General features: G+C 37.1%; 1 pseudogene; it reads left to right on the plus strand.

Moving 5' to 3' along the window:
• Window positions 1-396: 396 nt before the first annotated feature.
• Window positions 397-1,691, plus strand: LOC144374578 (uncharacterized; annotated as a pseudogene).
• The last annotated feature ends 23,808 nt before the right edge of the window (window positions 1,692-25,499 follow it).

Genomic DNA, 25,499 nt, shown 5'->3' on the forward strand with positions numbered 1-25,499 from the left:
AAGTATAGAGGATATTGAGACAGCAAATGCTTTGATATATTTTTTAAACACAGAAGATACTATGATAGTGATAAATTCTACAAATTTAAAGAATGTGAAAAAACTTTTAGTGAAAAGTTACAACTTGTTATGTATCAGAGGATTTAGACTGAAGGAGAGACCTGTAAATGTAAAAATTGTGGGAAAGGCTTAAAAAGTTTTTCAACCCTTACTCAACACCAAAAAATTTATTCTGCAGAGAAAACCTACCAAAGTGAAGAATGCAATGCACTCAAGAACTTTACTCAACATCACAGAGTTCATACAGAAGATATACCATGCAAATGCAAAGAATGTGACAAAACTTCTAATAAAAGCTCAAATCTTATTTGTCACCAGTGGATAAACCCTCGAATGATGCCCCACGTATGTAAACTATTTTGCCAAGGTTTCAGTAAAAACCCAAGCCTTAAAAATTACCAGAGAATTCATACCGGAGAGAAGCCCTACAAATATAAAGTGTGTTGCATGAGCTTTAATAGAAAATCAAATCTTGATCGCCACAACAGGATTCATACTGGAGAGAAGCCCTACAAATGTAAAGTGTGTGGCAAGAGTTTTAATACAAACTCAATCTTGATCGCCACATCAGAATTCATACTGGAGAGGAACCCTACAAATGTAATGTGTGTGGCAAGAGTTTTAGTGAAAAATCTTCACTTACTCAGCACCAGCGAATCCACACTGGAGAGAAGCCCTACAAATGTAAAGAGTGTGGCAAAGCTTTTAATAGGATCTCACAGCGTAATTGTCACAAAAAGATTCATACTGGAGAGCAGCCCTACAAATGTAAAGTGTGTGGCAAGAGTTTTAATAGAATCTCAAATCTTGATTGCCACAACAGGATTCATACTGGAGAGAAACCCTACAAATGTAATGTATGTGGCAAGAGTTTTAGTGAAAAAGCATCACTTACTAAGAACCAGCGAATCCACACTGGAGAGAAGCCCTACAAATGTAAAGAATATGGCAAAAGTTTTAATAAAAAAATAGATCATATTCGGCACCTGAGAATGCACACTGGAGAGAAGCCCTACATGTGTACAGTGTGTGGAAAAATTTTGCGTCACAAATCATCACTTACTCAGCACCAGCGAATCCACACTGGAGAGAAGACCTACAAATGTAAAGAATGTGGCAAAGCTTTTAATACCATCTCACAGCTTAATTGTCACAATAGGATTCGTACTGGAGAGAAGCCCTACAAATGTGAAGGATGTGGCAAAACTTTTAGGGAAAGATGGCCACTTACTCAGCACCAGAGAATCCACACTGGAGAAAAGCCCTACAAATGTAAAGAATGTGAAAAAGCTTTTAATAGCATCTCACATCTTGATTGTCACAAAAGGATTCATATTGGAGAGATGCCCTACAAATGTAAATTGTGTGGCAAGAGTTTCAATCAAAAATCATCATTTACTCAGCACCAGCAAATCCACACTGGAGAGAAGCCCTAAAAATGTAAAGAATGTGGCAAAGGTTTTATTAAAAAAATAGTACTTACTCGGCACCAGAGAATCCACACTGGAGAGAAGCCCTACAAATGTAGAGAATGTGGCAAAGATTTTAATCAACAATCATCACTTACTCGACATCAGAGAACCCATAGTAGAGAGAAGTCCTATAAATGTGAAGAATGGCAAAGCTTTTAATATTGAAGATCACATCTTACTAAACATTATAGATTTTATACTTGAGATAAGTTTTACAATGAAAACATTGCATCAATGTCTTTAAGGATGAATCAACCCTATTTCACAGTAGTTCAACACTATTTCCCACCAGAGATATGTTAGCACAGAAATCATATAAATATAAAATAAGTGACAGAGTCTCCAATAGTTGTTCACATCCTATTCAGCACCTCAGAATTCATACGAGTGAGAGGATGTACAAAAAAATTTTTGCAAAGCTTTTGGCTATTGATCCATCATTTTAAAAACACTGGAGGATTTATAGCATATAGAAACCCAAAGAATGTGTCCAAGACTGTATTCAAATTTCCCACATTTTTTAATTACTGACCTCATATCTGTAGCAAATGTGGAGTAGCATCTGTTCAAAGTGTGTACCTTAGATAACAGCAAAATATTTACAAAAACACCTTGACAATTATAAAGATGGTAGTAAGTTTCATATCTATAGCCCATCCCTTGAAGTATTTGGTATTTAGGAGGGAAAATAATCATTTAAATGAGAAAATGGGTAATCGCTTTGGACATTTGCTGAAATTTTTTTTAACATCATTAGCTGATATTATAAAAATAAAGAAATACAAGTATAGAATTTTGCATCCCTAAAAAAATATAATTTTAGTATAAATCAACAATTACTAAAGAGTCTCGTTTTTCACAACTGGAAAAATAATAATACTCAGAGTTGATTATTTCAGAAGTCTCTTCAGATTTATATGAAATTTAAAATTTAAATTTTTAAGAGCCTCTTAAACTTAGGGGCACTTACTCAGAAAACTGCATCCTCAGATTTTTTTTTTCATTTTTATTTAGAGATAGGGTTTGGTAAGTTGCATAGGTCCTCACTAAGTTATGGAGCCTGACTTTGAGCTTGCAAAGCTTCTCACATCCCTAGGGTCAAAGCATGGTCCACCATTCAAGTTTTACTGAGCGTTTTTACTTATATTTCATAACAGATGTAATTTGTTGCTAAATAAAGTGTGAATTTCTTAATGTTAACCTTGTCATGCATTTAATGATGTTATTAGGTCACACATCTCACACTATTCACTTTGCTAATGGATCGATGCAATAGTAAAACATTCTGTTGGGTAAATAATGCTATAACATCTCTATTAATTATTTCATATATTTAATTAAGTATTATTTGGAGAATATTATTCATGTAAATTATATACTCTCTTGTTTGTAATTATGGGAAAATTAAGAGAGTTATGGGAAGGACCTAGGAATACTAAAATAATGCCCAGATATCCCTAGTTTGAATTATGAGTTTAACATTTCACCTTATAGAGTAGCAGTACTCCCTAAGGGATCTACAACTCTGGAGAGTTATACAAGCTCCCAATCAGGGAGAGGAGAAAGACCCAAGAGACTAAGAGTCAATGTGCATAGTGCGTATTCAGGCAATAAAGGAGGATTGCTGAAGGGGAAAATAGTCTTAATGTTTCCTGGGGAATCCACATGGTCCATAGGCCCATCCTGACTCTTGGACTGAAGAAACCATGCAGTTCCTCATGAATTCTATGACGTTCATCACTTAGGTGACTATACTCACCTCTAGTGTAGGAAAAACATCACAATTTGGGACCACCTCTTTAGTTTTGGATACCCAGTGAAAAATTTAACTAGAAACATGTAAAATGATGACTGTAAAAAGATAAACACATACTGTAGGAGGATTTATGCCCCCACATTTTTTGTTTCATTATGTATTTTGATTTTGTAGAACTTTTGGTTCTACTTAATAATTCAGAATATAATGTTTGTTATACTTATTGGATTATATGATAGATACAATGTGTCATGGTCTCCCAGAACCCTCTGCAACCCAGTAATTATAAGATACTATAAACTAACCATGTCCCTCCTCAGATCTTATAGCTCCAAGAGCCCATGACACCACAGAGAGAGAAACACAATTTTGATTGAAATAAACCTTAGACTCTCATCTACAAGTTTTGTTCAAAAAGTAAAAACACAATATTCTCTTCATATGTGAGCCTTTTGGGTCAACAAAACACCACCCACCAACATTTCATTTAACTTTATTTGGGAAAATAAATATTGAAATATAATGATAAGTTCTAGGAGAATAATATTCACACCATTTGTTATTCTAAAGGGTAAATCTCTAGGTTTCATGCTTATCTCCACATTATTTTATGCAGAAAACTGGCTTCATTATACATATGAGAGTAAACTGTTTATAAGCCCAAGATGGAAGATTTAGTCTTAGAGTTCTGAGGAAAGTACTAAAGATCTTCCCTTTTCTTGATTGAATGATGTCTGCAATCTTGGATGAAACAGCTAAAGAATGCTGATTTATCAATGCATCTGGCTCAGTGACTCACTCATTGGAATCCCAATTTATTTAGTCATCTCAAGGCTCTCACTCCCTCCTCTAGGATCTGACCTGTTCTTGGGAGGTCTTGGTGTTCTTCAGGGGATCACCAGGTTATGCAAGATGTTAGAATGAAGTTTTCTTTGTTCTAACTTGTATTTATTCGTTCTCACTTTCAATACAATTTAGAACAAGACTTCAGACTCTCACCTGTGGAGAGGATGCTCTGCCCAGCACTTCCTAGTCAGGACCCTAAATAGCTCTTTGGGACTCCCCAGTACATAGGTTCAGTGGTTGGGTTTTTCCTAGTCTGGCAATACAGTTTCCTGTGTCTGTTACTTTTGCTTTCTCTCTTGTTTTCATAGTATTACTCAATGAAACACTGTCTTGTGTGAAGAGAATGTCTTCCTTATCTATTTGATCTGACCTGCAAAGGTGAGCAGCTGCCCACAAACTGAATTTCACAAACACATGTATGTGTTATCTAATCAGTAACTAGTGTATCTTTCAACTGCATGATTTTTTATTGCATGGGGGAGGAAATTGAGAATCATTTGAGTACACACATCACTATTCATACTATAACACTTCTATGTAATGTTTCCTCTCTGCTCAACTTGTAAATATTGTTCTTGTGCTGGTTTATAAAACAAATAGAAAAGAGTTGTAAACCAAAAATTTTGTGATTAGAGCTAGTTGTGCAGACTGACTTGGGAAACTCTATTTACCATTGTTGTTTTGTATGGGATCAAGGTACTCTTTTATACTTTTATTTAACCTTAATGACATTACCATTCACTGAAGAGTTTTTAACTGACAAACCTTCTCGGTATACAAATTTTCCCTTGTTATTTTTAAAATTTATTACTCTTTTTAGGTATACATGATAGTAGAGCAAATTTTGACATATTATACATGAAGTAAATTTTATTTTAGTTAGCATTCCATTCTTGAGGTGTACATGGTGTGGACCATCCCTGGTGGTGTATTTATATATAAACATTGAAAAGTTGTGTCTGATTCATTCTACTGTCATTTGTACTCCTATTTCCCTTTTCTTCCCTTAAATCCAACTTTGTCTAATTCACTGAATTTTTATACTCCTCCCCCCTTGTTGAGTGTTTTAGCATCTCTCTATATTATGTATTATATGTAATGTCTGTTTTATTCTACTATCAATTCTATCCCCGTATTCCCTCCCCTTTCTGCACTCCTCTCTACTTAATCTAAATAACTATTCTTTCCCACCCCCATTGTGAATTAGCATACACTTATTGGAGGGAACATTTGGCCTTTGTGTTTTTGTGTGGGGGGGTGGGGGCTGAAGCTTATTTCACTTAGCATGATATTCTTCAACTCTATCCTTTTACCACCAAATGGCATAGTTACATTCATCTCTAAAGCTAAGTAATATTCCATTGGTGAAGGAAATTTTATATATATATATATATATATATATATATATATATATCACATTTTACTTATCCATTCATCTGTTAAAGGAAACATACGTTGGTTCTATGGTTTATCTATTGTGAATTGTGCTGCTGTAAATATTGGTGCAGCTGTTTCCCCTCTAGTATGCTGCTTTTAAGTCCTTTGGGTATAGTCCAAAGAGAGGGATAGCTAAGTCAAATGATGGTTCCATTCTGGTTTTTCAAGGCGTCTCCATACTGCTTTCCATGGTGTTTTCACCAATTTGGAGTCAATCTCATGAGCAATGTGTGAGTGTTCCTTTTCCCCACAACCTCACAAACATTTATTGTTGCCTGTATTATTAATGATTACCATTCTGACTGAAGTGAGATAAAAATCTTAAAGTAATTTTGATTTACATTTTCCTAATTGGTAGATGGGTGGAATGTTTTTTCATATATTTGTTAATGATTTATATTTCTTCTGTGAAGTTGTCTGTTCAGTTACTGAGTCCATTTGTTAATTGGTTTTTGTTGTTGTTTGTGTTAATTTTGAGTACTGTATATACCCTAGACATTAGTGATTTTTTTGAATTATGTGTGGTAAAGATTTGTATAAAATCTGTAGGTTCTTTTTTTTACATTATTGTTTCTTTTGCTGAGAAGCAGCTTTTTAATTTGAATATATACCCTTTATTTATTATTGATTTTTAATTTTTGTGCTGTAGAAGTTTGTTATTGAAGTCAGATTTTGGACCAAAATTCACCTCAGATTTTTAAATGGCATCCCAAGTTCATGAATGTTTTTGTTTTATTGTTTCTCTTACTATCTTGTCTTATAGATCTACATGTTCTAAAGAGTCATTAAATGATCTAGCTTCACATACACGATTTTCTGATGACTGTTATTTTTCAATATGTAGCTGCAGATTATTAAATTATACATCTACTATTTCAGACTTTAACTAAAGCACATACTTGCTTTGGGTAGGAAATATTCCATCAGTAGATCAACATCAAATCTATAATATATATATATAAATGCCTGGATTCAAATGCATGCACATCCACCCCAGAGCTTGGCCCATAACACTTATTCTATACTAGTTCTACACTTTAGAACCTCCATTAAAGGTGTTATAAATCCAAAGCCTGATACTCACTCCTCAGAAATTCTTCTTTTTTGGGGGTGTACGATGATGAAGATTGAACTCAGGGGCACTCAACCCCTGAGCCACATCCCTATCCATATTTATGTGGAGACAGGATCTTACTGATATGCTTAGTAAATTTTTTTCACTGAGGCTGGCTCTGAACTCATGATCCCCCTTCCTCAGCCTTCCAAGCTGCTGAGATTAGAGGCAAATACCACCATGCCCAACTCTCCAGAGAGACTTATTTAACTGGTTGGAACCCACTTGTTCAGTATGTTTTGGCCTATTTCTCACAGTTAGCGATGACATTATTTTCCTCTCTATGAAAAATCATGGTTACAATGAGATTGGACTCAACAACACCTAATTAGCAGCATGTCTACATTACAACAAAGGTGTGGTCTGTAAATCTTCACCTATCCAAAGAGAGCTTCTTGGCTCCACAAAGTTTGGAGTACTGGCCAACCCTCTGCTATGGCTCATTCAGAAGCCTTCCAGGATATGACTGTATATGAGGGACAGTATTCCAGGTGAAACATTGGTGATTAATAGGCTATGCTAGGGAGTAAGGCAGAGCCCAATTCACCAAAGGCACAAAACTTTCATGTGGCTGGTCCAGGATGGGGGCTGCATGAGGTAATACTTTTCCTCCACCCTTGAAGTGTCTTTCCTAACTGTTCATGTGCTGAAATACTTGTTCAATGACTTGCACCCTTTTCCTGTTTTATGTTTCCCTCTCATTTGGCTTTGGAGGTCTCATGCTTTGGCAATTACTGTGACTTTCTTCGTCAGTTTTCCAACCTCCCTCATCCCATCCATGTGGAATTTCTGTCTGTGGATATTAGTTTTCATTTTATATATTTTCATTTAGTCCAAATTTCCATTACCTCTAGAAAAAAATAAATGTTTAATTAATTATCATGCTTGTACTTACCCTTCACATATTGATAATGGCAGTGTTCAAGAACTATCTTCTGATTTCTACAACTGGAACATAAGTGGGTCTGCTTGAAATGACTGTCCTTTATTTAGACTCCAGATAATGGGGATCCTTTTTAATATAGCACTTTAGTGCTTTTATTTATATTTATATACAGTACCCAGGAGACTGATCCTGCTTTTTACATGGTTTCTCTCAGAGAAGGTAGAGTTGATCATGTAGGTTTCTCAGATTGGACTCCAGCTCGGACTCTGCCTCGGCTCTGACTAGATTCCATCTGCCTGTGATTTCTACAACATGTGACCTATGGGTCTTCCTCTTCTTTTCTTAATTTTTATATTTCACTTAGAGCTTGAGCCACAGAACTGTCACTTTGGAAATGATGACTTACCAAACCATTATTACCCCCAAGAAAGTGTGCTCCATTTGCAAACTAGGAAAGAGGTGCCCATCACACACTTCAGGGCTTCAGGGAAATTATGGGCATGCCAGGAGTCCCTCACATCAAAGTAGAGGCAATATAAGTTGTGGGACACGTTTGGACTAATTTGATTTAGGACCAGAATTACAGTAATTTAAGTTTCCTTATCAACATGAGAAAATGATCTCAATCAAGACCCTTTTCCAGATGTGTCCAGGATACTTGAAGAGTTTGAAGCCCAGATCTCTTGGATTGCTGTTATCCATCAGAGAAGACAATAAAATTGAGAGAGATGACATGTCCCACTGGGGAAGCCACAGTTCTGTGTTCTCCAGTGGGAACTTCTTGCCTTTCTACAGACATTAAAATTACAAATCTGCAGAGACAGATCTGAAACACATCCTTTCCATAAAACTTACAAATGTTTGTGCTCTGCTAAGCTGATTCAGGTGACAAATTACCTCTGTGTCCTCAGATGCAGAGTTAGTGTGGATTCTGAAAAGGGCATTGGAGGGGGAAATTCGGTCTACTAGTGAGCTTTCCCAGTAGCTTCTTTGCTTATCAAAGTAGCAAACATCTTTAGAAGACAATATCCTCGTTACACCATAAGGAACATGGTCCTCTGGGCTCCAACAGTTCTAATGCAGTCAGAGAAGAATGTTGTGTATGGACCAGTCTCAATTCTCCATCTCCCTTTTGTCTGTTTTTACGTTAGTGAATACCAAGGACCAGAGGACCATGTTCCTTATGGTGTAACGAGGATATTGTCTTCTAAAGATGTCTGCTTTTTTGAGATCCTGATAAAATGAGTCAATTTTTCTTATAGGGAATGTCAGTTTTACTTCTTCATTTTTCAATTTAATAACTTCATGGGACATAACTTACATATGGTATGTCATACAGAGATTTTAAAAACTACTAATTTGTATACTTATTACCAATGAATTAATAAGTTTTAATATTTTGATTGATAATCTTGCTTTGGTAATCTTCATAACTCATAGAAAAATTATGGTTTGAGTAATTGTACATTTTAAAATATTTAGAGGCAAATGAGGTTTTATGTTCAAAACCTCATAATATAGAATGGAATCTCACATGGTTAAGAACTTTCAGTTGGTAAATGTCAAACAAGGGACCGTGATCAGAAGGAAGTACATTAAGTATTTTAGAAAATCAAATAAATGTGCTGGTAAGTTCCAATTCATGGTGCTAAATTATAGGCTTGTGAATATAATTCACAAAATTTGGAAGAATATTTTTATGTATTAGTCCATTCTGCTTTAATCATTAAAAACTTTTTGAAATATGTAATAATGGAAATGTGTGAATTCAATTTTGCTTAGAGGAACATTCAGGACACTTGAAACCCATCCTGTCCTGGTCACTTTCAGATTTTTTTCCAAAATTAAATATTTCATGTCATTAGCATGCACAGATAAATGTGATCCTAAGACACACAAAGCAAGATAAAGCAGGAAAGCTGAAAGCTGAACTTTACTCTTCCATCGCAACATCAGTCAGGGGAAAAAGACACTTATGCAGGATCATGTAGGTTTCCCAGAATGAGAGCTTGGGGTCTGCAGAGAAGTGCATGGGCTCTCTCATCCCTGAGGAGATACACAGAACAGGGTAGAGAAGAGTGTGGCTGTGGGGTCTCTAATCAATTCCTCCAGAGACAAATCAGGAAGCAGGCCTGATTTTATTGTGCAGTTACCATGTATATGTACTCAGGCAGTGCCTAAGCAAAATATAGACAGCCACCAGTGTAATGTCTGCTAACTGTCCTTGCAGTGAACAATCAAAGAGTGAGACTTCAACACATTGTTCGTGCCCAGAATTGTGCTGATGGGGTAAGCAATATGCCACTCACAGGCCTAGCAAAGGGGGTGGTCTGCCACTCAGACGCCCTGAACCTATGCCCTGTATGCAGTACTCCATGCATTTGTCCTCATAGAGAAGCACCTCTGGGGCCTCTTCTTTCTTGATTTTAAAAAACAATTTCGCTTCTAGTTCATTTTCTCAGAAGAAATTTCATATAATAGTAATATAAATATAATAGATGTAACTGTGAAACCTGAGCTGTATTTTCAAACCCTGACAATTTACAAAAGCAACCCATGGTTCTCATATCTACTTCTCACAAAGAGCTGCAATTCAGTGAAGTCTTTTCCAGGGTTTGCTCGTTGTGTTACTGGAGGGTGTGTTTTGCAGCAGAGGGGCTGGGTGATGGTGTCACCCTCTCTCAGGTGTCAGTCATTTCTCCCTAGTGCTCTTTGTAGATTCCCAGCACACAAAGAGCCACAAGGAAGAGGTTTCTGTCTAGGCTGACATCAGTCCCAAGCCCACTTGCTTGAAGCAAGACCAGTCTTAATTCTCCATCTCCCTTTTGTCTGTTTTTACGTTAGTGAATACCAAGAGGACATGGGGAGGGTTGGCAGTAGTGGTGAAGCTGAGCTGGGTAATGAGGACAACCCCAAGCTTTAAGTCTACGTATGTGTTATTAGGGGTTACAGATCCTATTTCCTCTCCCGTTGTGAACAGAATGGTGCTCAGATTGCATATGAGAGAAGAGATGTTTCTTCCTCACTTTCACCATGAAATGTGCTCAAGCAGAGGGTCCAAATAAACGTAACTTGCAGTGGGGTGTTTTTCTCCTTTAATTCTCTCTACTTCTGTCCTAACCACCAGCTCGTGTCTACTGTCTGAGCAGTCCTCACTAGATGGTTGCAACACAGATGATGGTACATGTGTCATACAACCTCCCCTGACTTTAGTGAGAGCACTATATCTAACATGACTCCTTCCTGGATCCAGATACTAGAGAAAGTCTTTACTATCAGCTCTAAAAGCAAAACTTGTGATTTTTTTTTTGAAAATTTCTTTTTCATGTGTGATCTGTTTTTTCTCATCTCTTCACTTGGCCTTTCCTTCTTCTTACCATATGAATTCTTCAAATGTAACCTATTTCAGAAATCTGTGTTAGATTCCCTGTAATTTACATGTCCTTCCACACAGAATGCCCACTGTAGGGAGCAGCTCGATTTCTTCAGTGCATAAAGGACATGAGTGCCCAGTACGATAGGGCATTCCTGGACCAAGCTGGAAGTATCACTCCGTAGATCCTTGTTTGAGGGGTGTTTCTCAGATTACCTCCTTGATGTCAGAGAGCTTGTGTTATTTCTCTTGATCTCCTGGACTATGTTGTGCCAGGCATAATGTGCACAGTTGGGAAGGTACATAGCTCAGGATTTCAGTCATCTATGAATCATTCCCATTCTCCAGGATGTTTCTTAACAACAATGGTAGCTTAGCATGGACATTACTATAGATATTTCTTCACAACACTACCGTGGTACATTTACCATCAGAAAAAAATTTTTCAACTCTTTCAAGGCAATGAACAATCCATTCATGAGTTCTTGACTATTACTGCAAATTCATGGCACCTGCATGCTACAGTTTGTATGACTGCAGATTCATCAGCTACACTGACCTTAAATTCATCCAATGGCCTGGAGACCCACGTGATTAAAACATGTCATTTATTGCATGTTAGAAAACTTGGATTGTGTAAGATTCAAATGTTTAAAATGAAATAAAGTAGATTCTGTGTGTCACAGAAAAGTGATAGAATGCAGTTTTTGATTTTAAATTTCACATTTGTTGTTGGTGAAACAAGGCAATTTTAAAGCCCTCCTCCTTTCCTTTGTACACCAGATTGAACCCAGGGCACTTATTCATTATGCTATCTCACCAGCCATTTTTTATTTTGGGGAAAAATATTGCTAAGTTACTAAACTTTGGCCTTGCAATCCTCTGACTACTGAGCCAATGGGGGATTTCAGGCATTCACTTACATCTAAAGCAATTTTCAGTTATTTTTTTTACATAATAATGTATATCAATTTAAGCCTATACTATAAAAATATTTATATAATATTTGACGTACATAAAATAAATTCATAAGTATTGGCATATGCCATTTATATATAGATCTCACCAAAAATAACTAAGGCCTAGTGATTAAATGTGAACCCTAATATATTTGGAGGGTACTAGGAATTAATTTCATGGGCACTCAAACATTGAGCTACATCCTCACTCCTATTTTGTATTTTATTTAGAGACAGAATCTCACTAAGTTGCTCAGGGACCTGCTGTTACTGGATTTAAACTCAGAATTCTCCTGTCTTAGCCTTACAAAGCACTGGGATTATAGTTTACAGTTTTAAAATTTATATTCTTTTTTCTGGATTTACCATGGGAGACTGTTTTTTTCTAGTGATTTTTCATATTTCACAAATCATGTATGTTTGCACTCATATGTTGAAGCCGAGAAAGTTGTCACAAAGAACCACAAAAGAGAAAATCTTTTTATATCTGTTATAAGAGACAGTTGGCAAGGAGTGCCAAAAAGCATTTAAGAGGGAAAAGTAACTCTTAGGTTTTATAGCCCATAATTTAAACTGTATAAGTACTTATTAGACTGTGGACATTCTAAAAAGAGTTCACACGTTTCAAACATCAAAATGATATTTTAGAAGGTAAAAGTTGCACAGATTTGATCACTACACATGTTCAATTCAAATGCTGGATTCTATATAAAGATGCAAATTAAAAATTAAACAATAATTAACACTTCAAGTAGCAAAAATAAACAAAGATATCTAGAAATACAAATAATGACTCAATAATAGCCTTAAATGTTAGTGGCTTAAACACACCAATCAAAAGACATAGGCTAATAGCCTGGATTAAAAAAAAATCCAACCATATTCTGCCTCCAGGAGACTCTGGAAAAGACAGACTGAAGGTGAAATATTGGGAAAACACATACCACTCACATGAGCTTAGAAAGCAAGCAGGAGTCTCCATACTTATATTAAATAAAGTAGACTTCAAGCCAAAGTTAATCAAAATAGATAAAGAAGAACATCTCATACTGCTCAAGGGAATCATACACCAACAAGACATAAAAATCATAAATATATATGCCCCAAACAATGGCGCACCTATGTTCAAACAAACTCTTCTCAAGTTCAAGAGTCAAATTGACCACAACATGATCTTGGGTGACTTTAACACACCTCTCTCACCACTGGATAGATCTTACAAGCAAAAGTTGAATAAAGAAACTATAGAGCTCAATAACACAAGTAATAACTTAATTGACATATATAGAATATATATCAGACAGGAGGAGAAAGATCGGCACCATACCAGGACAGAGGGAGGAGGAAGTCCGGCTCTACCCCATGCGCTAGTCTCGAGAAAGCCCATCAACCCTTAAAACCCAAAATCAAACTTTTAATCACTGAATATTCACAGTTTTTCCATTTTGTTTCCATGATGTAATTTGCATTTTATTTTCACCTTTGCATTTTACTTTGCAGTGAACAATTCTTTTAATACTTTCATTTAGATTATTTTCTTATATTTGTGATTTTAACACTGCTCATTGCTACTGTATATAATTTAAATGATTTAATGTTGACCATGACATTATTAAACTTATTTTTATGTTTCATTAGTTTATGTAAATTGCTTAGAGACATTATAAAAATAATAGTATCATCTGCATATGCTATTTAATTTTTTATGAAAATCCTGTTTAATATTCTCAAACAATATTTAGAAGTCAGAAAAGCAAACATTTTTATCTTTTTCTAAAACTAAATTGTTAAATACTTCAGTTAACAACTTTAAATATGAAAACAGTTCATAGCTGCTCTTAAGTGGATTGAAAAAGAATTTTTCTCTGGTCATAATTGGCCATAAGTTTTATAGTAATTTGATAAGTGATTTGCCAAAAGGTTTGCTCTATCAAAATGATTTTTGGAAACTTCTCATATGACAATGTCCCTATTGGTCACGAAGTCCAATAATTCTTTTTGTTGTTGTTCTCAGTTTGCTAGGGCTTTTGAATATCTGTGACAACATCTATAAAAATATGATCTGCAATTTCTACTCTTATGCTGTATTAGCTGGTATATCTGGCCTTACAGAAAGAATTAGTCAATTTTCTTCTTCTACATTTAGACGTGATCATGAATTATCTTTACTGATCTTTATTGCATGTTTCATAGAAATCACCCATGAAGGCTCCTTTTTTAAAAATGTGATTACTGTTTGGTTTTTTGGTGAGTCAATTTTTAGAGCTGGGTTTTTGCCAGGTTAGCCTCAAAGTCTTTAGCCTAAATCCTCCTCTTGCTGTAGCCTCGAGGTAGTGAAGACTAGTGGCATATGCTCCCATATCAGCATAGCTGCAAGTATTTTTTGAGAAGTTGTAAAGTTAAATGTTAATTTGTAGGACTATTTTATATTTCTTCACATTTGGGTCTACTAATGTATTTATTGATTTCTTAAGTAATTTTCAAAGTTGATGATTATTTAGCAATTTATCTCTATTTTTTTTGTTTTCCAGGCTCGAGACTTTCTTGGCAATTAAGATGGAATAATGAGGAAGCATAATGTGGGAAAATGAGAACCTGGCATTCTGATAATTAATCTCAAATGCCCCATGAAGGATGGAGAGTGTGCACCCAGAATCCTGTGAGACAAATAAAGCAGAAAAGCTAAATTATCATTTTATGTAGCCTAATACGTGATCTTGAGTAACTTTCATATGTCTTTACACACTTTTTTATTTTTTATGGCAGAATTTAAGTATTTTACCATATTTGAATTAGGTTATGAGCAGTTTATATAAAATTTTGGTGAGTTGTGTAAGTTTCTTATATTTTGGATGTCGAGCTTTTTCAGACATGGGGCTAGAATCAGTTTTCTTTAACCCAGTCTACTTTACATTTCATGATTGATTCCTTTGCTGTATAGAAGCATTTTTAGCTTTATATAGTCTCAGCTGTTTTTCCTTGACCAGTCTCTGCATTTTCTATCGAAAACCATTACCAACACCAATGGCAAAAAAATTATCATTTTCTTCTGGAATTTTTATTCTTTCAGGTTCTTTCACAGTGAGATATAACCACACACTTTTGGGCTCAATCCTGAAAATGTTGGTAGGTAGCACATACTTCAGAGGATATGCAGAAAAGGAGACAGTTGGACATTTTTGCCAGGAATATAAATTTGAATAGACATTTAAAAACCTATAAGGTTTTTTTCAAAAAATTATAACTAGAGATGCAATGTGACCCAGACATTGAGAATATGCCTGTATTTTTAGGATTCTTCAGAAAAATAGAATACATAAAAATGTACATATGTATACAGAAGAGAGCTAATTTTATTTACTCACATAATCATGGAAGTAATAGTCACCAAATTTTTGCCTGTAGGATGGCAACACTGGGAAACTGGTAACAGCTCAGTCCAAGAAGCTGGAAGCTTCACAATATGAGGAAGCAAATGAAAAAGCTGTGGTCCAGGACAGAGGACTTAAATGATTCTGGTAGATAAAAAAACAAATAACCTGATCAACAAGTGGGCTAAGAACCTGAACAGATACTTCTCAGGAGAGGATATACAATTAATAAATATATGAAAAAAATGCTCATCATCTCTAGGAATCAGAGAAATGCAAATCAAAACTATTCTAAGATATCATCTCACTCCAGACAGAATGGCAGCTATTATGAAGACAAACAACAATAAGTGTTGACAAGAATGTGGGGAAAAGGTACACTCATACACTTCTTGTGGGACTGCAAATTGGTGCAGCCAATTTGGAAAGTAGTATGGAGATTTCTTGGAAATACGGAAATGGAACCTCCATTTGACCCACCTATCCGTCTCCTCAGTCTAAGCACAAAGGTTTCAAAACATCATACTACAGGGAAACAGCCAGATAAATGTTTATGGCACCACAACTCACTATAGCTAAACTATGGAGCCAAAACAGATGCCCTTCAGTGGATGAATAGATAAAAAAACAATGTGGCACATATACACAATGAAATTTTACTCAGCAATAAAAGGATAAAATCATGGCATTTGCATGTAAATGGATGGAGTTGAAGAAGATAATGATAAGTGAAGCTACCAATGACCGGCCTCTAAAAAGAAATGCTGAATATTTCCCTGACATAAGGGGGCTGACTTACAGTGGAGTATGCAGGGGTAGCATAAGAGGAATAGATGGATTCTAGATAGGGCAGAGGGATGGGAGGAAAAGAGAGGGGGACAGGAATTAGCAAGGTTGGTAGAATGTGTCATACATTCAAAATACATGTATGAAGACTTGAATTGTGTGTCAACATGTGTTGCATAAAAAAAGATACAAAAATTGTGGTATATATGTGTATTAAAAATTGTAATGCAAAAGAAAAAAAGATTGCATTAACTTACATTAGGTAGAGGAAAGTGAAAGGAGGGGAAGGCAGGGGATGTGGGGATAAAAAACAGAATGAAACAGACATTATTGCTTTATTTATGTATGTGACTGTGTGACCCATGTGATTCTACAATATGTATACTCAGAAAAATGAGAAATTATATCCCATCTATGTATGATATATCATAGTATATAAATGCATTCTACTGTCATGGATAACTAATTTAAACAAATAGAAAATTTTTCAAAGACCCAGGTAGAGCCAATGGTGCAAGTCCCCAAAGGGGACTTCAAGAAGCTTGGAGCATAAGTGAGTGACTGCTTCTTTTGCTTTTTTAAAATCAAACCTTTTGAACACCAATACATATGTTCATTACAGGTATTCACCATGATTTCTGACTCAGCCTTCTGGAAGCACACTCACAGACACCTGGATAGACTTCCACACCAATTCTCTGGGTATCTCAATCCACTCAAATGGACATCTGACATTAACCACTTCAATGATTGAAGAAAATAAAATCCATCTCTAGAAATATCTACCCTCCAAAGTTAACTGCATAATATCCACAACCTAAATTTCCAAAGAGTAACTCAGGAAGAAGAACCTATGGTATATTACAGATAATAGAGAAAGATAGATTTGTCATTATGTTTACACACAAATGTATCAACATACATATATAACCTTTTCTTTTTTAAAAAATTATTTTGAGACAAGGTCTTTTAAAGTGCAGTGGGTGTCACCAAGATGTGAAGCTTGCTCCAAGATCATGATTCTCCTCCTTCAGCCTATCGAGTCCCTAGCATGACAAAAGAAATGTGCCTCCACACCTCACTTATTACTCAACTTTAAAATAAGGATGGTGTATATGGCAGTGTTGCCAAAATTTGAAGGCTAGCCTTAGTAGTTTGGTAACATTCTGTCTTAAAACTGAAAAAGATAATGATGGTGGATCTCTTTCACAGGAAAGGCAACCCTGGGTCCAAACCCCAGAAACAAAAGAATATTCTCCAATAACACAGACAAACTAGAGGACTTTAGGCTAAGTGAAATGATTCAGATGAAGAAATGCATTGTATACTCTATGTTCAGAGCCTTGAAGAAAATAGAATTGATGTGTAGGGAGAGCCTGGTTGTTATCAGGGAGCATCATCAATAATATCGCATCATATACTGGAAATTCCAAAAGAGAGTAGGATTGTGTTCTTAGTGCAGAATTTGATAATTATGAGAGATGATGGTTTTGATCATCACATAGCAATTGCAAATATTTATGGGATTCAGTGTGATGTTTATATATATGCATATACATGTATTCATAATATCCAAACATCCTCTTCTGCCCTTGATGCCCCCCACACACTCCTCAGCCATACTAATTATTATTGTACTTGCACATGATATTATATTAGTTAACATATGAGATGTGACACTATTGTGTATTTCTTCCCTTAGCATGACATCATCCAATTTCATCTACTTTGCTAACCGTTAAAGGAGTTTGTATTGATGGCTGAGTAATACACCATGGTGAATATACAATGTACTTTCTGGTGGATATGTTCAATTGCTTACCTACATCACTGGCTTTTCTCTATATCTGTATTGTTAAACATACTGTTATTTAACTTGAATTTATGTAACAAAAGAAAGCAACAACTACAAAAGAATGAAGAACCTAGGAGTGGGGGCACATACCTTCAATTCCAATGGCTTGGGAGGCTGAGGCAGGAAATCCAAAAGTTTAAAAACAGACTCAGCAAATTAATAGGGACCTATACAACTCAGTGAGACCATGTTTCTAAGAAAAAAATAAACATGACTGAGGCAGTGGCTTTGTAGTTGAGTGATACTGGGACCTATCCCTAGTATACCCCCCCAAAAAATAAAGAAACTAGAAAACTATGTCCTAACCTGATTTTATCAAGTGAAAATAAGCCAAAGCATAAGAAAAAATATATTCTTTAAGTTTGTTAATATAAAGTTAATAAGCTCTCTCTGAATCTTTCACAAAGTGCAATATTTTGAGAGCATTCAGTAGGTTATATTACATGAAAAACTGATCTTGTGCAAAAAATGAAATAACACATTAGCAAGGTGTAGTGGTGCAAGACTGTAATCCAGTGTCTCTGGAGGCTGATAAAAAGCCAGCCTCAACACCCTAGGAAAGGACTAAGCAATTCAGTGAAACCCTGCCTCTAACTAAATTACAAAAAAAAAAAAAAAAAAAGATCAGGAATGTTGCTGAGAGGTTGAGTGCCCCTGGGCTCAATCCACAGCATTAAAAACAAAAACAAAGATAAAAAAAGAAATAAGACATTAGGCTGCTGAACATTTATATTTTCTGTGTTGCAAATATTTGGCCCAATACTCCCAATTTCACTTCATCTATCAATTTATAATTAAAATCTCTAGTTATTTGTTTGTGAGAGAAAGGAGACAGAGATGTTTCTGAACTCTGCCATTCCTTTGCTAGTATCTGCCATAAGCTAGGCAAAGATGTGCCCATTGTGATCCCCAGGGTACTATGGCTCAGTCCTTTCTCTTCATGCAATGTTGCACTTTGAGGAGTGGATGTGGCTTGACTGCTCAAGTGGGGGAGAGGTAAAAGGGAAGTAATGTGTGTGGGTGTGTTTGTGGGGTGTGATAATGTTGACATCGACCAAGTTTTACCCATGATCATCTTTTTAAAATGTACCCTGTAATGGTTTGTTTTCTTATATATCTTCTGTGATCCTACAGTTAAATGTGAGGGACCCTATTCTCCATACCCAGGAAATTTAGCATTGTTTTTCTCAGTCTTATGCCTCACAATTTGAAATATCTAGTCCCCCTTCCTCAGAGCCTTGATCTCATTTCTCTTTTGCTTATATTTGTAATATTTGGGAAATCCTCAAATACTAAGTTGCAGATGAATCCACAGTTGATGTTCCTCTTCCAAAGATAAGGATAGACATTTTGTCTCTTTGTGGCCTCTACCTTCTACTCACAAAATGGGGACATTATTCATGTTTGCAAAACTAGATATTATCCTGAGCCAACCTGTAATATGAAAGTCAAGAATTGAAACCCTGGGGCTAGGGCTCAGGGTTAGTGCACCTGCCTAGCACATGTGAGGCACTGGGTTCAATCCTCAGCACCACAAAAAAATAAATATATAAAATAAAGGTACTCTGTGCACTACAACTAAAGAAAATATAAAAGACTAATCCCTACCAGGGTTGTGATGGCACATGCACGTAACCCGATCTGCTCTGGAAGTCGAGCCTTGAGGGTCACAACTTTGAGTCTAGCCTCACTAACTTGGCAAGACCATATCTCAAAGTAAAATAAGAATGGGATGATGATAGAGCTCACTGGTAGACCATACCTAAGTCTTGTCCTCAGGATTTTTTCTATGAGTTAAAGTCACCACAAAAAAGAAGGTGGCTTAGGGATAATGGTATATTTTATAAAACAAGCCATGTTAAATGTTCAAGTGTTCACATTTCTTGAAAAATTCTTAAGTATTTTGCTTTTGATATTAGGGTCATTAGAACTGTCTTTAATTTTATGTTTGCTACTTATTTTCTTATGCACATTAATAACTGATGATACTAAATTTTATTACTGTTCTGAGCTCATTGGATGTTTCTAATAGTAATTAGTGAACTCCTACTTTAAAAATATCCACTTAAAATCCACTTCTACCTCATACCTCATATTGGAAAACCACAAAAGTTAGACAGCAAGAAACAGAAGTAAGTTGCAATAACCATTTGACAAAGGCAAAGATACTGGTGAGAATCTCAGAAAAACTCTATTCCCTAAAGGTCAAAAACCAAGAGTCAGAAATGAAGAGAACAAGACCATAATCTCCCACACACACATGATTTTATTCTTTTATTGCTGAATAAAATTCCATTGTGTATATATAATGCATATTTTTTATGCATTCATCCACTGAAGGGCATGTAGGTTGGCTCCACAGGATAGCTGTGTAAAATGGTGGTTCCATTCTCAGATTTCCAAGGAATCTTCATACTGCTTTCCATATTGGTTGCACCAATTTGTAGGCCCACCAGCAGTGTATGAGTGTACCATTTTCCCCACATCCTCGCCAACACTTGTTATTGTTTGTCTTCATAATAGCTGCCATAATAAAATTTTTATTATACTAAAATTCACAAAGACACACAGCACACACACACACACACACACATTCAGGTTTTTCTTTGGTGTCTCTGGACAAGACAACGTGGAGTAGGAACCTACAAACACGATGTCATCCTACGGCCAGTTAAGAGTAGGATTTGGTCCATGGGCAGGCCTCTGGAATCACGCACAGTATCTCCCATAAACCAGAGGATCAAAGGGGTGTGAGGCCTAGAGATGTCAGAGAAGACTCACTGTTTTTCTCCCCCCTTCTTGATAGTGATTTCTGGGCGAATAAACTTTGCTCTACTTTGATTATAATTTTTGTATTATCTAAAATTTACTCTTGCAAGAACACAAGATCCAAGAAACACAACATAACCTTTGTATCTCTGGGATAACTACCAGAAAAAATGTCAGATTATTTATTGCTTTACTTATTTACTCACTTCATTTGATCTATTTATGAATACAGGTGGACACCAGCAACAGCTCTAGGTCCTGTTGGAAGGTAACAGTCACACACCTACACACAGAATCCTAAGGGTAGACTGTTTGAACAGGAACTCTGACTCTTCATTTTTCATGAAGACTCACCCAGTGTCAGAACTCTGAATATTTTATTTTGAGGCAGGGTCTTGCTAAGAAGCAAACTGTGGCCTCTGACTTGATGTCCTTCTGAAGCAGCCTTCCAAATCCCTGGCCTTAATGACATGTGCTACCAAACCTTGTCCTTTGCTTATTAAAAAAAAGTTCATGGCTGCTAGTTACCTCCCTCCAGTGATATATGTGATATCAGACCCCAAACAATAAAAAAACCCCACACAATTACAAAGCTCAAGTGTGACTTTTGCTGTGTGAGGTTGTGTAGTGGAAAGGGATTTTAGGGAGAGAGAGGGACATCAGCTCAGAAAAAGTAGGTTCCTTGGTTTTAAAAGCAGAAAACAACTTCATCATTGTCAGGTGCATAAACAGACCTATTTAGAAAACATATGCACACTCAGAAAAGAATGTGAGGGGCCAGGGATTCAGTGAGGTTGGTAGTGTGCTTGCCCTGCATGCACAAAGTCCTAGGTTCAATCCCCAGCACCACAAGAAGAAAGAAAGGAAAAATGTGAGAAAGCTGTAAAGGGAGAGACAGCAAATACGTGGTCTGAGGTGTTGCTATTTGGAGAGGGACATTTAAGTTGAGCTGGACTGGAGATGGAGCCAGATGAGACTTCTGTAATTTCTCACCCAGTTTTCTAAGCTTGCTCACATCATGCTAGTATTTGGGGGTACAGAAAGCTGGTCTAGGAGAAATGCTGCATTGCAGGGAGTTGCTTTTTCATAAATCTCATCTTTATTTATAAAATAGTTGTTAGTTGGACAGGGTACCTTTATTTTATATATTTCTATTTAATGTGGTGCTGAGTATCAAACCCAGTCCCTCACACGTGCTAGGTAGGTGCTCTGTCACTGAGCCCCAACCTGAGTACCTTGTTTTCATTTCAAATATTTTGTGGGCATTCCTGCATTCTCGTGATTTATGAAAATTTTCCTTTGAGGTTCAGAGTAACTTTCTTTTTGGTATCTCAACATTTATGCCCCAACCAGACGTGTTCCACAGTTCTTTATGGACCTCAAGTGTTGCTAGAGAAATAACCAAATAATCATTTCTTTATCAAAGCAAATAGGGCAGTATTTCCAGGAGAGAAGTTTTAAGAAAATGTTCATTATTAGATTTATATTTTTACTTATGTATTTAGCCATGGATTCATATAGATTTGCAGTGATCCACAAACCAGCAGATTTCAGAAACTTTTCATGTTGACAACTCTTTTTAAATGGTTTCATTCGGATTGAGGCACATTTGACTGAGGATAAACATTAAGATGCTTTTAAAGTGCTCATGAATTTTCCTGGCTAGAATATTGCAGAGTGTTTTGCCAGTGTTCTCACCACTTTCTTTATCTCATCTGTGTTGAAAAAACTTCCAGATGCAAGGAATGCACCCAGAGGCAAGCACCTGCAGCTCGCCACCCACAGACCCCACACCCACTGATCCATTCTCCATCCCCCATTAATTGGGTGTCAGGTGCTGTTGGATTGTTAATTATTGGGTAAAACCCAGTGTTTTGTCTCTAAGGAGCCCAAGGTTTAGCTTGTTGGTTTTTGAACCACTGGGTTGGTTATTCACTTTTCCTTGCCTCTCAAGACAAATCTGAGCTCCATCCAGAGACCTAAATTTAGTGGACCTAGTAGTTTAAAAAAATTTTACATTTTGGTGAATAAAAGTAACAGCAGTAATAATGAATCATTTACCTCATGGGGGAAGAAGGGGTTCTGGCCCCAGGGGGTCTCTGGCTCTTTCCTTCTTCTCAGCCACATAATCTTCTCCTCATCATGGGAAAAACAACTGTGTACTGCTCATCCCTGGAATCCTGGGCATGTGGCTTGACCTTCTCAGTTTTCCTTCAAGAGAAATATTCCCATTTCATAAATGCAGCAAAACTGGTCCCCCAAATACCTGGGCTGCTGTTACTGAGAAGCAAATGTAAAAAATACTGAAAATGAGGGCAGGGGCTGAGGCTCGGCTGTAGAGTGCTTGCCTAGCACGTGCAAGTCCCTGGGTTTCATCTTCAACACCACAGAAAAAGAAATGAATAGAATAAAGGTATTGGGTCCAACTCGAATAGAAAAAAAATATTTTAAGAAATAAATACTGAAAAGGCAACATATTTAGCAATTAGGGAAATGCAAATTAAAACTGCACTTAGCTTCTCTTTCACTCCAGTTACTATAGCAATTATCAAGAATACAGTAACAATAAATTGGTGAGGATGTCGGGGACAGGGAATGCTCACACCTTGTTGGAGGCCCTGCACATTGGTGCAACCCCTCTGGAAAGCAGGATGGAGAATCCTCAAGAAACTAGGACTGGAACCACCATTTGACTCAGTTATCACACTCCTCAGAATATATCCAGAGGACTTAAAATCAGCATACTACAGGGACACAGCCACATCAATGTTCATGATAGCACAACTCACACTAGCTAAGCTACAGAACCAGCCTAAATGCCCATGAACAGATGAATAGATAAAGAAATTGTGGTATGTATACATGGTGGAATATTACTCAGCTTTAAAAAAGAATTACTTCATAACAATGGCCAGTAAATGAATGGAACTGGAGATTATCATGCTAAAGTAAAATAAGTCAATCCCCCCAAACCAAAAGTCAAGTGTTTTCCCTGACATGTGTTATCTACATCACAAGGAATGTGGGCAGCATAAAGAGAAGCTCAGTAAATTAGACAAAGGGGCACAACAGGAATGGAGGGGAGATAAGAACAGGAAAGACAGTAGCATGAGTCCACCATAATATTTTTATTTAAATATATGAAAATACCTAAGTGAATCAGTCCATCATGCCACCCACACAAATGGGGTCCTAAGGAGAAAAGGGTATATTTTATGTTTGGATAATTTTACCAAAATGGACTCTATGGTCATGTATAACTAAAAAATGAATAAAATAGAAAAAGATAAAAAGTACTTAAAAGGATCATGATAGAATCATAGCCGGATAAGGAAATGTCTTTAGGTATATTCCAGAATTTTCTAAACCACTCCCCCATTGGATGCTGCCAAAGGTGTTGGAGCCTGTGGAGGTTCAGGGCACTGCATGGAGAAGATAGAACCCCCCATATTCATCTGCAGGTGCAGGGGTTCCAGGGGGCAGGTAATCTCCAGGCCTCTACAGTTAACAAAGGCAGAGCAGAGCAGGGTGCTTTGGAATTTATGGAGTTTTTACCAAATAAGGAAAACCTGGAATTGGCTTTCCTGGACTCCCAATCAAATACAAATTGTTATTTCTTAAAGAGAGAGACCCTTGAGCTCCTCTTAATGAGAAGTGTTCTATGTATTATGTGACTTTTTGCACCACTGAATTAGGGGGACAAGACCAGAGCTCTCTTTGAAAACACATTGACTTTGTTTGCAACAAGACAAGCAGGTAGGGTCTGTCTTTTGTTGTTGTTGTTGTTGTTGTTTCTTTTTTATTGTCAAGTGCAGAGTATTCAGCTGATACTAAGGATGCACACTTGCGCAGGGGGTCTTTGGTTTTAGGAGGAGGCAGGGTCCCATTACCTGGGATCCAGGGGACTGTCAGGAACCAGGGTGGCCTTGATCTGTGCAAGGCTGTTATCCTGTGGCCACCACAGCATCGGCAAAAGCAAAGTGTTAAGCAACTCAGTGAGACCCTGTCTCTAAATAAAATTCAAACTAGGGCTGGGGAAGGGGCTCAGAGGTCGAGGCCTCTGAATTTAACCCCCAGTGCGCCAGAGAGCGAGGGAGCCCTGGTGCAGCTGCAGTTTACTCAGGTCTCCACTCTGGGGTCTCTTCTGTGCTGATCTCATTACTCTGCCTCCAGCCTCATTGTGGGCTCCAATAGATTCAAGTCAGCTGGAGGAACATCAGCTCTCAGGCTGCCAACTGGGTGGTAAACTCCTATAGGGCGAAAGGCCAGTTGTGTTTGGAGAATTTTGCACAGATAAACAGAGGACAAGTCAGCCTTTCCAAGATGCTTTGGGTGGTCTTATTATAGGAGGAGGTCCAGGTGATGAAACTTTCAAGAATTGACTTCAATTTCCTAATATCAAACCCAACAGAACTTAGAATTCTGGTCACTCTGACCCTAACCCAATGCTGAGACCTCAAAAGGAAAAGAAAAACGAAAAAATGTTGCACCCAAACTCTGCCATTCTTGTTTCCTCTGCCTGGAGCAGATTTCACCCCCCTGTCACTCAAAAAGAAAGCTCGCTGGGCTCAGACTGGGGAGAGCAGAGACTGAATGATTCTCTGTCCAATCAGAAGCCCTCATGCTGAGCGCTGTCCAATCCTGAGCGTAGCCAGTAGAAGGGGGCGGGCCACCGAGCTCGAAATGGGATTTATTTCTCCGCGGTCCATGGTTCCACTAAGATTCCTAGAGTTGGACTCCAGGCTTTGCTCGTGCCCTGCATCCCGGGTGGCCATGCCATGCAGGAGCCAAAGCTCCCCAGGGCAGGCTTGGCTG

The sequence above is a fragment of the Ictidomys tridecemlineatus genome, unplaced genomic scaffold (assembly GCF_052094955.1).
Source record: "Ictidomys tridecemlineatus isolate mIctTri1 unplaced genomic scaffold, mIctTri1.hap1 Scaffold_751, whole genome shotgun sequence".
Classification (NCBI taxonomy): domain Eukaryota; kingdom Metazoa; phylum Chordata; class Mammalia; order Rodentia; family Sciuridae; genus Ictidomys; species Ictidomys tridecemlineatus.